Below are 10839 nucleotides of genomic sequence, written 5' to 3'. Positions count from 1 at the left end.
TGTGCATGGTCTATTATGGCACCCCTTTTAAAACCTTCTCATTATGGAAAAGGTGAAATGGCTCAAGAATAGAGCAGTATAATGAACCTCCTCCACATACCCACTGACCAGCACCGATGATCGCTCTTTACCTCTCCGGACCCCATGCACACACACCTTACGCTCCACCCAGATCATTTTTGAAGCAAACCACAGACGTGTTACCATTTCATCTGTGAAGACTTCAGTATAAATCTCTAAAAATGAGGACTCTTTTTTATAACCATAACTATGACATCACCATGCCTTAACAAGTCAATCATTATGTTACATTTATTCATTCCTGGCCCCCAGACGTGGTCAAACAGTTTTCTTGGGCTCAACACAACCTCTTCCCAGGAGGGGCCGTAAGCATCTAAGATCCGCAGACACGAGCAAAGCGAAAGCCTGTATTTTCTTCAAATGAGGCGATGACCAGGATCTCCCAGCTTTGAACACTGGTGATCAGCAGAGCAAGGTCAAGTGCCATGTTTCTGGCTTCACACTGGGGGGAAGGAAGGTGCGATGCCACTGAGAACAGTACGATTAAGAGCTGAGACGGAGTACGTAATAAACAACCACTGCGCCAGGCACTCGGTGTGCTCATCCCATTTAACCGTGACCGCGGCTCCGCGACAGAATGTCTCTCTCCCTCCAGACATGGGGAGTCAAGGCTCAGGGACACCCACAACTTGCTTGAGGCCCCACGGGATGCCACGGCACCAGGGCTGAGACCTGGTCTTCTGATGGCACAGCCCACGTTGCTGACCCTGTGCCGTGCCGGTGAAAGCCCGCCCAGCCCGATGTCCTCCCAACTCAGCCCACCTGCCCCCGTGTCCCGGGACACCCCCACCTTCCCCTCTCTTTCCTCTAATACCCAGAGCGGAAGGCAGCACTCACCGAACTGGCCGTCCAGTTTCACATACAACTCGATGACACCATAGGCGAGGGCGGTGGGAGCGGGGATCTCCAGCACCACATTGGTGTCCTTGACGATGTTCCCATCCTCCTTTGCGGACACCTGTGAGTGAGAGTACATGATGCCACCTGTGTGCTCAGCCTCCCCCAGGCTTCTGCCTCCCCACCGCGGTCGGCCTAGGGCCTTGAACACGAGGGGCATTCGGCAAATGCCCAAAGGACGGAGTAGAAAAGAGAAGCCGGCCGGCAGACGTAAGGATTTTATCCTTGTGGGCCTCATGATGTAGTGCACACATTGGGAAGTCAATGAGCAAACTTCAGTGGGGACACAAAAGCGGGATTCCAGAGTGTGGGCAACAGTGAGGCTAGGTCTATGGCACTGAATACAGAAGATAAATAGGGTAACTTCTCACTTCCCTCACAAAGGATCAGGGTAACCACTTCAACATCCCGGACAATGATGAAAATCCAAACAATGTCAAAGCCGGACTGGAAGAACTTAGGTAAGAGCAAGGAGCCCCCAAAAGGACATCATTCCAGACTCTTGTCGACAGCACATTGTGTGTTAAACAAATTCGGTGTGGGGCGGGGGGGCCAGAGGGAGGAGAGGTAAGGATGAGAGGAGGATTGCCAGGAAATGCCAAGCAGTCAGGCCCCATAGCTCTCTCCTTCCAACACTGTTACAAATATGACCCTTTCCCATGACGGCCTAGGGAGAAGATCGTTGCCTAAACACTGGAGATCAGAGACTCCTTTTAGCAACTTGATCCCGGTCGGTGTGAGGACAGCCAGCCTCCTGATTCCCAGGCAGGCGCCAGGCCTGCGGTGGGGGGTCCACCACGGGCAGAAACACCGGCAGGGCCGGCCAAGCTGTCTCCTGTCAGGCACCTTCCTCATCACTGCCCCAGGGAGAGTCCAGCTGCAGACCGGACCTCTGTCTCCACTTCCTTCCAAATACAACTTTCCTGGGTCCTCTAGCAAAAGCCAAAAGGCACCCCGGGAAGCAAATGTCTAAGAATAGGACATCAGGCACCATGGCAAGCTGTGGAGGAAACAGTCTGGGGTTGGTAGCCTCTTGTTCCACGGAAGTTCAGTACTGGCTCAGGGATCAGCGTGATAAGACTGTCTCTATTTTAATCCAGAAGCTTCTGTTTGTGTGTATATAGACACAAACACTGCTCTTTACCTTCCCGCACTCAGTCCACAAAGGATTCGAGGCAGTTGATCTCAAAGTAATCATTCGGAGACCCCTGGCTGCGAGGGGCTCTGGCGGAGACCTGTGCACGGACACGGTCAGAACTCCTCTGACCCATTTTCTCTGGGGAAGCACGTGACCAAGCCTGCGTGGCCCTTCTGAGGGCCCTGTAGCCCTGGCCTCGGGTCTGCTTCGGGAAAGGGTCCAACCAGGGATGGTCCAGCGAGAGCCAACCCTGCGCACCTCTCCCCCGGGGTGGCAGCGGGCGGGCCGAGAGCCGCACCGCCGGGGCCGCGCCCACCTGAGGGGCCGCGCCCACCTGAGGGGCCGCTACCCCCGGGGAAGGCGGCACCCACGGCTTTCTGCAATTCTGAACTTCGAACGAGCAGTGAGCCAAGCCAGACGACCCTGAACGTTTCAGGTACATGAGCCAATAAATTATTTCTCATTCAAGCCAATTTGAGGTGGATTTCCATTGGCTCACTACAGAAGAGTCCAGACAAATGAAGACACCCCCAAAGAGGCCCCTGCCCCCTGCCTCGAGGACGGGGACCAGAGAGGCCACCGGGCCCGCGCACCTGCACCGTCTTGGTCTGGATCCCCACCACGCCGCCGCACCTCTCCTCGATCTGAACGCGCTCCGATATCACACACGGCTGTGTCGTCACTATCTTCTGCGTCAGGACACACAGGACCTCATTCTTCCTCTCCAGCACCTGCTGCAGCACGGGGTCCCTCAGATTTATCGCTCTGGAAAAGAAAACTGGCCGTAAGCGGCCTAGTGCCTCAGGGGACATTGAGTAGCATGGATTTTCTCCCCTCCCGCGGCTGAATAAACAGGTAGCCACCAGCATCGTTCACTTCCTGGCAATGACAGAGGGGGCAGTTCTTCCAGAAAGACATAAATCACACTTCCCAAGGCCACCCAGCACTTCCAGGCATCCAGAGAAAGGCTGCTGGGAGGAAAGGGCGTCCCCTATCACACAGCAACCCAAAGGGTGGGGGGCCTTGCACCCCGGGAGTGGGCTTTGTCATCTCATCACAGGAACGTGGGATTACTGCAGGGGGACGCTGACCAGTGGCTTCTCAAAGAGGAGAAAGGCACAAGCTTAACATACAAGTAGAAGGAAGAACCCAGAGTAGAATTAGAAAGGAACTTCCTAACCTCTCTGTCTGGGAAGGACACATAATCTCTAAGAAGGACTTTAATGTCATTTTACAGATGCCGATGCTGAAGCCAGATAGACATGGCCTGCCCGGACTCCCCCAGCAGAGACTTGGGGCTCCTGGGTGGCTATCCTGGAGAATTTCAAACACGAGCTAAATTTCCATCTACAGGAGAGGATTAGAAGTAAACAAATAACCACTGTGGACCCCTCTGACGCTGTCTACAGAACGGACAGGGAAAGAACCTAATTAGAATTGGTGTTGGCACAAGAACAACTGTAGTGTTCCTCTTGAAGTTTTGGGTTTTGTTTTTTTTTTTAAGATTTTATTTATTTGAGAGAGAGAGTGGGTGAGGAACAGAGGGAGAGGGACAAGCAGACTCCATGCTCGGTGCATAGCCTGACCCGGGACTTGATCTCATGACCCTGAGATCATGACCCGAGCCACAATCAGGAGTTGGGTACTCAACTGACTGAGCCACCCAGACACCTTCCTGCTCTTGATCTTTTTAAATAGACCAAGGCTAGTTACCTTAAAAAACTCAGCAGCACCTCTAACCACACACAGTGGAGGGTCACCCCCGACCTGGGACAAACACAGATTTGCCAGGGTTCAGAAAGTATCCCCAGAACAGGAGTGAGTAGTTGTAAGGTCCTGTCTCTGTGTGAAAAGCTGCCAGGTGTAAACTCCATCAATAGACAGACAAAACGATGAGACATTATTCAACCATAAGAAGGAATAATGTTCTGATGCATGCCACCTCATGAGCCAACCCTGAAGACGGTATGCTAAGTCAAATAAGCCAGGCAAAAAGGACAAATATTGGATGATTCTACTTGTATGAAATACGTAGACTAGGCAAATTCATAATGACAAAGTAGATTCAAGAAGGGGCTGGGGGGGTATTGGAGGAATGAGCAGTTCTTGCTTGATGGCTAGACAGTTTCTGTTTGGGGGTGACAAAAAAGTTCTAGAAATAGATGGTGGTGATGGTTGCAAGAAAGTGTGAATGTACTTAGTGCCACTGAACTTACACTTAAAAGTGGTTAAAATGACAGATTTTATGTTACATATTTTTATTACAATTTAAAAAAATAGACACATGAATAACTGTTCAATCTCAGTTGTGTTCAAAGAAATGCAAATTATAGCAATGTTTCACACATATTAAATAAGTAATATGGGGCACCTGGCTGGCTCAGTCAGAGGACCATGAGACTTTTGACCATGGGGTCATGAGATTGAGCCCCACCTTGGGTATAGAGTTACTAAATAAATAAATAAATAAATCATGGGTTTATAAAAATAAATCAACAAAAACAATTTTTAAAAAGCTGTCCAGACACCCATTTCCAGGAAGGCATAGGAAACAGGGGCTTGGAGATTGCCCACTGGGTTTCAAATCCCAGATCTGCCCTCCAGCTGGGTGAATCACTCCATCTCTGCACCTTGCCTTTCTTGTGGATAAACGGATGGTAACAATGCTCTCCTCATGGGGCTGTTGTAGAGTCTAGATGAAATGACATGCAGTGAGCACAGAGTTAAATGCCACACAAACTCCAGCAGGCTCCAGCTACCTTCTGGCGTTCTTTGCTGAGGTCCCCCATATAAACCCCACTGGGTGTACCTGATGGGAATTATGAGTCATTTAATTGGGTTGGAGGCACTTTTTCACTCATTTGCTTGGAAACCTTCAATGACATGTGAACTAGGCCCTTCTGATGCTGAAGGCAATTTCAGCTTCTAGTAGATTCTTAAAAATCGCCTGCTTCGATTACAGTTCAGGTACTAACTGCAGCCCACATGAACACACACATCAGAAGGAGCAACTCCAATGCTAAATTATTTGCAAAGAAAAAATTTGGCCTAAGCCACCCAAGACTCCGTTGCTTAAAACACTGACCTCCCTCCAGAGCCCCCGTGCCAAACACCAGAAGGAGGAGGGTAAAAAGTCAACTGCAGGAATCTAACTTTCTTTTGCATCTGCCGGCAGGCCAGCCCTGAGACATGCCCCTGTGAGGCCTAGTGGCCCACCGCACACCGGGAACAGAAGCTTGGCAGGCCACGGTCCCCCTCCAAGGCTATGACTCCGGTGACTGGGGAGGAGACAGTAAACACGGGTAAGACCCATGCAGGCTGACTCAGAAATTCTCCACTGGGCTACAGAAGCAGGGCTGTAAGGGCAGCCACTCCCCACCCAGGTGGCTGGGATTCTGCTTCCCAGAACAATGCTGCCACCTTTGGGAAGCCGGACACCAGACAAAATCAGTTAGGAGAGGAGCCCTGTGTAGACAGAGGGGAAGCTAATTATGGGGAGAAAGGGATTGTTCATTTCACTTTTTGCAAAGCAACCTCAGAGGGAATTTTTTCCCACCCCCTTCTCCTAGTGAACACCACCAGGCCCCAAGCAGTGCCAAGATGCAGAGCAGTCCGTGGGAGCCAGAACCTGGCCGTGGCCCTCCTCAGAGCAGAAGTCTCTGTGCGCTGGGACTACCCTGGGGCCACCAAGGAAAGAAACCACCATATTTCAGTGTCATTCATTTACATTTATAATCCTGCATATTTCACGTACGCATTTAAAGAAGCCTATGGGTTCTTTCAGACTGCTACAGGGGTTCAAGGGAAAAAAAGTTTAAAACCCTAATTTAGGGGTTTCATAAATGAGGAACAAGGAGGCCCAGGAAAGTTGAAGACAGTAACTTTTTTTTTTTAATTTTATTTATTTATTTGACAGAGAGATTGAGAGACAGAGAGGGAACACAAGCAGGGGGAGCAGCAGGCAGAGGGACAGGGAGAAGCAGGCTCCCTGCTGAGCAGGGAGCCCAGTGCAGGGCTTGATCCCAGGACTCCGGGATCATGACCTGAGCCGAAGGCAGACGCTTAACCAACTGAGCCACCCAGGTGCCCGAAGACAGTAACCTTTCTTAAAGCCCCACCCAGCCACGGCAGACCCACCGCGGCTGTCTTGCTCCTCTGGGGGAGGGCACTGTCTGGCTGTACCAGGAATGTGACCTTCACCTGTAGTGAAATCTTGTACTACTAGGTCCATTCCCACATGTAAATATCTTGCCTGTCTAGCTAGACCCATGGCTGGGGCTGGAAGTGGGGATTATGCCCAAGCCCTCCAGGAATCCTCTTCAGAATCTCTCTGCCTGCCCGTCCTCCCAGACCCCATTGCCTGATGGCTGCAGCCATGTGCCCTTAGAAAATCTTCCCCACACTGTCCTGATTAGCTCCACCTCCCTGGGCCCTGTTAAGAGCAACTGAACAACATGGACAGAATGTCTTCAGAAAGAGACAGAAGACACTATTCACAGTAGTTACCTCTTGAGCAGGGAACTAGATAGCTAGAAGATCAGAGGAGGAGACTCTTTACCTTTTCTCTTTTGATTGCTGACATTTAAACCATGTGAACATATCGATTATTCAAAAAAATTTATTTTTAGAAGCATGTGGGTGTCTCAGTCAGTTAAGCGTCTGCCTTTAGCTCAGGTCATGCTCCCCACCTTGGGCTCCCTTTTTCAAATAAATAAAATCTTTTAATAAAATTTATTATTAAAAAAAGACCTCTGGACAAACTGTAAGCTCCTGGAGGATAGAGAACCCTGCTCCTTTTATTGGTCTCTATGCCTGTACTTTCCACCTAGGCGATGGATAAATGAATAACTTATTACATAAATTCTAAAAGGCATGGTTGGAATAAATCTCCCTCCCCTACCAGGACTAAATCATGAAGAAATAGAAAATCTGAACACACCTATTACGAGTAAGGAGATTGAATCAGTATTAAAAACCTCCCAACAAACAAAAGCCCAGGACTAGACAGCTTCCATGGTGAACTCCACCAAATATTCAAAACACAATTAATTAATCCTTCTCAAAAATGCTTCCAAAAAAATAGAAGAGGAGGTGATGCTTCCAAACTCCTTTTATGAGACCAGCATTACCCTGATGATACAAAAACCAGACAAGGAGGCCACAAAAAAAGTGAGTTACAGGCCAATACCCCTGATTAACGCAGACACAAAATCCTCAACAAAATATAAGCAAGTCAAATTCAACAATGTATTAAAAGGAGAATATACCATGATCAAGTGGGATTTATTCCAGGGATTCAAAGCTGGTTCAACATCTGCAAATCAATCAGTATGCTCTACGATATTAATAAAATGAAGGATAAAAGTCATATGACCATCTCAATAGATGCAGAAAAAGCAGAAAAGTCAACATCCATTTATGATAAAAACTCTCAACAAAGTAGGTATAGAGGGAACATACCTCAATATAATAAGGCCACGTATAGCAAGCCCACAGCTAACATCATACTCAACAGTGAAAATGTGAAAGGTTTTCCTCTAAGATCAGAACAAGACAAGGATGCCCACTCTCACCACTTTTATTCAACATAGTATTGGAAGTCCTAGCTGGACTTCGACAAGAAAAGGAGATAAGGGGCACCTGGGTGGCTCAGTTGGTTAAGCGTCTGCCTTCGGCTCAGGTCATGATCCCAGGGTCCTGGGATAGAGTCCCACATCTGGCTCCCTGCTCAGCCAGGAGCCTGCTTCTCCCTCTCCTCCCCACTTTCTCTCTGTCACAATCTCTGTCACTATCTGTCTCTCTCTCCCTCAAATAAATAAATAAAATCTCTTAAAAGATTTTTTTAAAAAAAGAAAAGGAAATAAAACCTTCCAAATCAGGGAAGAAAAACTGTCACTATTTGCATATGACATATTACATATAGGAAACCCTAAACACTCCACAAAAAAACTGTTAGAATAAACAAATTCAGTAAAGTTGCAGGACACAAAAGCAATATATAAAAATCTGTTGCATTTCTTTATATTAGTAACAAATAATCAAAAGAGAAATTAAGAAAGCAATACCATTTATAATTATGCAAAAAGAATAAAATACCTAGGAATAAATTTACCCAAGGAGGTGAAAGACCTGTACACTGAGAACTATAGGATACTGATGAAAGAAAATGAAGACACAAATAAATGGAAAGATAGTCTTTGCTCGTGGATTGGAATAACTAATATTGTTAAAATGTCCGTATGGCCCAAAACAATCTATAGCTTCAATATAATCCTATCAAAATCCCAATGGCATTCTTCACAGAGCTAGAACAATCCATCCTAAAATTTGTATGGAACCACAGAAGACCCTGAATAGTCAAAGCAATCTTGAGAAAGAACAACAAAGTTAGAGTCATCATACTCTCTTATTTCAAACCGTATTACAAAGCTATGGAATCAAAACAGTATGGTCTTGGCATAAGAACATACCCATACATCATTGGAAAAGAATACAGAGCCCAGAAATAAACCCACGCACATATGGTGAGTTAGTTTATGACAAAGCAGCCAAGGACATACAATGGAGAAAGTACTGTCTCAATAAATAGTGTTGGGAAAACTTAACAACCACATGCAAAAGAACAAAACTGAACCACTATCTTACACCATCCACAAAAATTGACTCAAAGTGGATTAAAGACTTGAATGTTACACCTGAAACCATAAAACTCCTAGAAGAAAGCAATTGGGTGATAAATTCCTTAACATTGGTCTTGGCAATGATTTTTTTAATCTGACCCCAAAAGCAAAAGCAACAAAAGTAAAAACAAACAAGTGGGACCAATCACTAAAACACTTCTGCACAGCAAAGGAAACCATCAATAAAATGAAAAGGCAACCTACTGAATGGGAGAAGACATTTACAAACCATATATCTGATAAGGGGTTAATATCCAAAATATATAAGGAACTCATAAAACTCAACAGCAGAAAAACAATCCAATTAAAAAATGGGCAGAGGATCTGAATAGACATTTTTCCAAAGAAGATATACTGATGGCCAATGGGTACATGCAAAGGTGCTCGACATCACTCATCATCAGGTAAATGCAAATCAAAACCACAATGAGATATCACCTCATACCTGTTAGAATGGCTACTTTCAAAAAGACAAGAAATAACAAATGGTGGTGAGGATGTGAAGAGAACCTGTGTACTGTTGGTGGGAATGTAAATTGGTGCAGCCACTATGAAAAAAATCACATGGAGATTTCTCAAAAATTTAAAAATAGAACCACCATATGATCCAGCAATTCCATTTCTGAGTATTTATCTAAAGAAAACAAAAACACTTACTTGAGAAGATATACCCACCCCCAATTCAATGCAGCATCACTTACAACAGCCAAGATTTAGAAATAACCTAAGTGTTCACCAATGAACGAATGGATAAAGAAAATGTGGTATATACATACAGTGGAATTTTATTCAGCCATAAAAAAGAATTAAATCATGCCATTGGCGACAACATGGATGGACCTTAAGGATATTGTGCTAAGTGAAATAAGTCAGACTTAGAAAGACAAATACAGTAGATCTCATATATGGAATTCAGAAAAACAAACAAAAAACAGAACTCATAGATACAGAGAACAGATTGGTGGTTGCCAAAGGTGAGGGTTGGGGGTGGATAAAATGGGTGAAGTGGGTCAAAGGGTACAAAATTCCAGTTATAAGTAAGTCATGAGGATGTAATATACAGCATGGTGACTACAGTTAATAATACTGTACAGCGGGTGCCTGGGTGGCTCAGTCGTTAAGCATCTGCCTTTGGCTCAGGTCATAATCCCAGGGTCCTGGGATCGAGCCCCATGTTGGGCTCCCTGCTCAGGGGGAAGCCGGCTTCTCCCTCTCCCACGCCCCCTGCTTGTGTTCCTGCTCTCGTTATCTGTCAAATAAATAAATAAAATATATTTTTTAAAATAAAATTTTTTAAAAAGTACTATACAGCAGCTCCCTTTTATGTGTGGTCTCAATTACCCATGGTCAACCATGGTCTGGAAGCAGATGACCCTCCTTTTGATGAATCATCAGGTCAATAATAGCCTTACACTACATCACAGTACCTACATCATTTACCTCACCTCACCTCATCACATAGGCATTTTATAATCTCACATCATCATCATCATTATCAGAAGGATGAGTATGGTACATAAGATATTTTGAGAGAGAGAGAGACCAAATTCACATAACTTTTATTACAGTACACTGTTAGAATTGTTCTACTTTATTATTATTCTTATTAATTTCTTACTAGGCTTAATTTGGAAGTTAAACTTTATCTTAAGTTTAACTTATCTTATTAAGATAAACTTATCTTAATCTTATAACTTAACTTTATAAAGTTAAACTTTATCTATATATGAAAAAATGTATTATGCACAGGGTTAGGTATTAGCCGTGGTTTCAAGCATCCACTGGGGTCTTGGAACATATCCCCCATGGGAAGGGGGGACTACTATATTGCATATTTGAAAGTTGCTAGAAGAATAAATCTTAAAATTCTCATCACGAGAAAGTAAAATATTTGTAATTACATATGGTGACAGATGTTATATATTACAGTGATCATTTAGCAATGTATACAAATATTGAATCATTACATTGTACAGCTGAAACTAATATAATGTGATGTGTCAATTATGCCTCAATTAAAAAAAAATGATCCCTTCCCCAGTC

The 10839-nt window shown here is 45.2% G+C and overlaps 1 long non-coding RNA gene across 1 annotated transcript; it reads right to left on the bottom strand.

The window, feature by feature from the left end:
* Window positions 1-206: 206 nt before the first annotated feature.
* On the bottom strand, window positions 207-10796 carry LOC145718103 (uncharacterized). The gene is made up of 2 exons (XR_014141582.1): window positions 2710-10796; window positions 207-1039 (listed from the first exon to the last, which is right to left on the bottom strand). It is a non-coding gene; the product is annotated as an uncharacterized LOC145718103 (long non-coding RNA).
* Between the last annotated feature and the right edge of the window lie 43 nt (window positions 10797-10839).

The sequence above is a fragment of the Leptonychotes weddellii genome, unplaced genomic scaffold (assembly GCF_054177405.1).
Source record: "Leptonychotes weddellii isolate Sample4059 unplaced genomic scaffold, ASM5417740v2 HiC_scaffold_1082, whole genome shotgun sequence".
Taxonomy (NCBI): Eukaryota; Metazoa; Chordata; class Mammalia; order Carnivora; family Phocidae; genus Leptonychotes; species Leptonychotes weddellii.
Note: the sequence above shows the minus strand (reverse complement) of the source record. Positions and strands in the feature narration are given on the sequence as shown.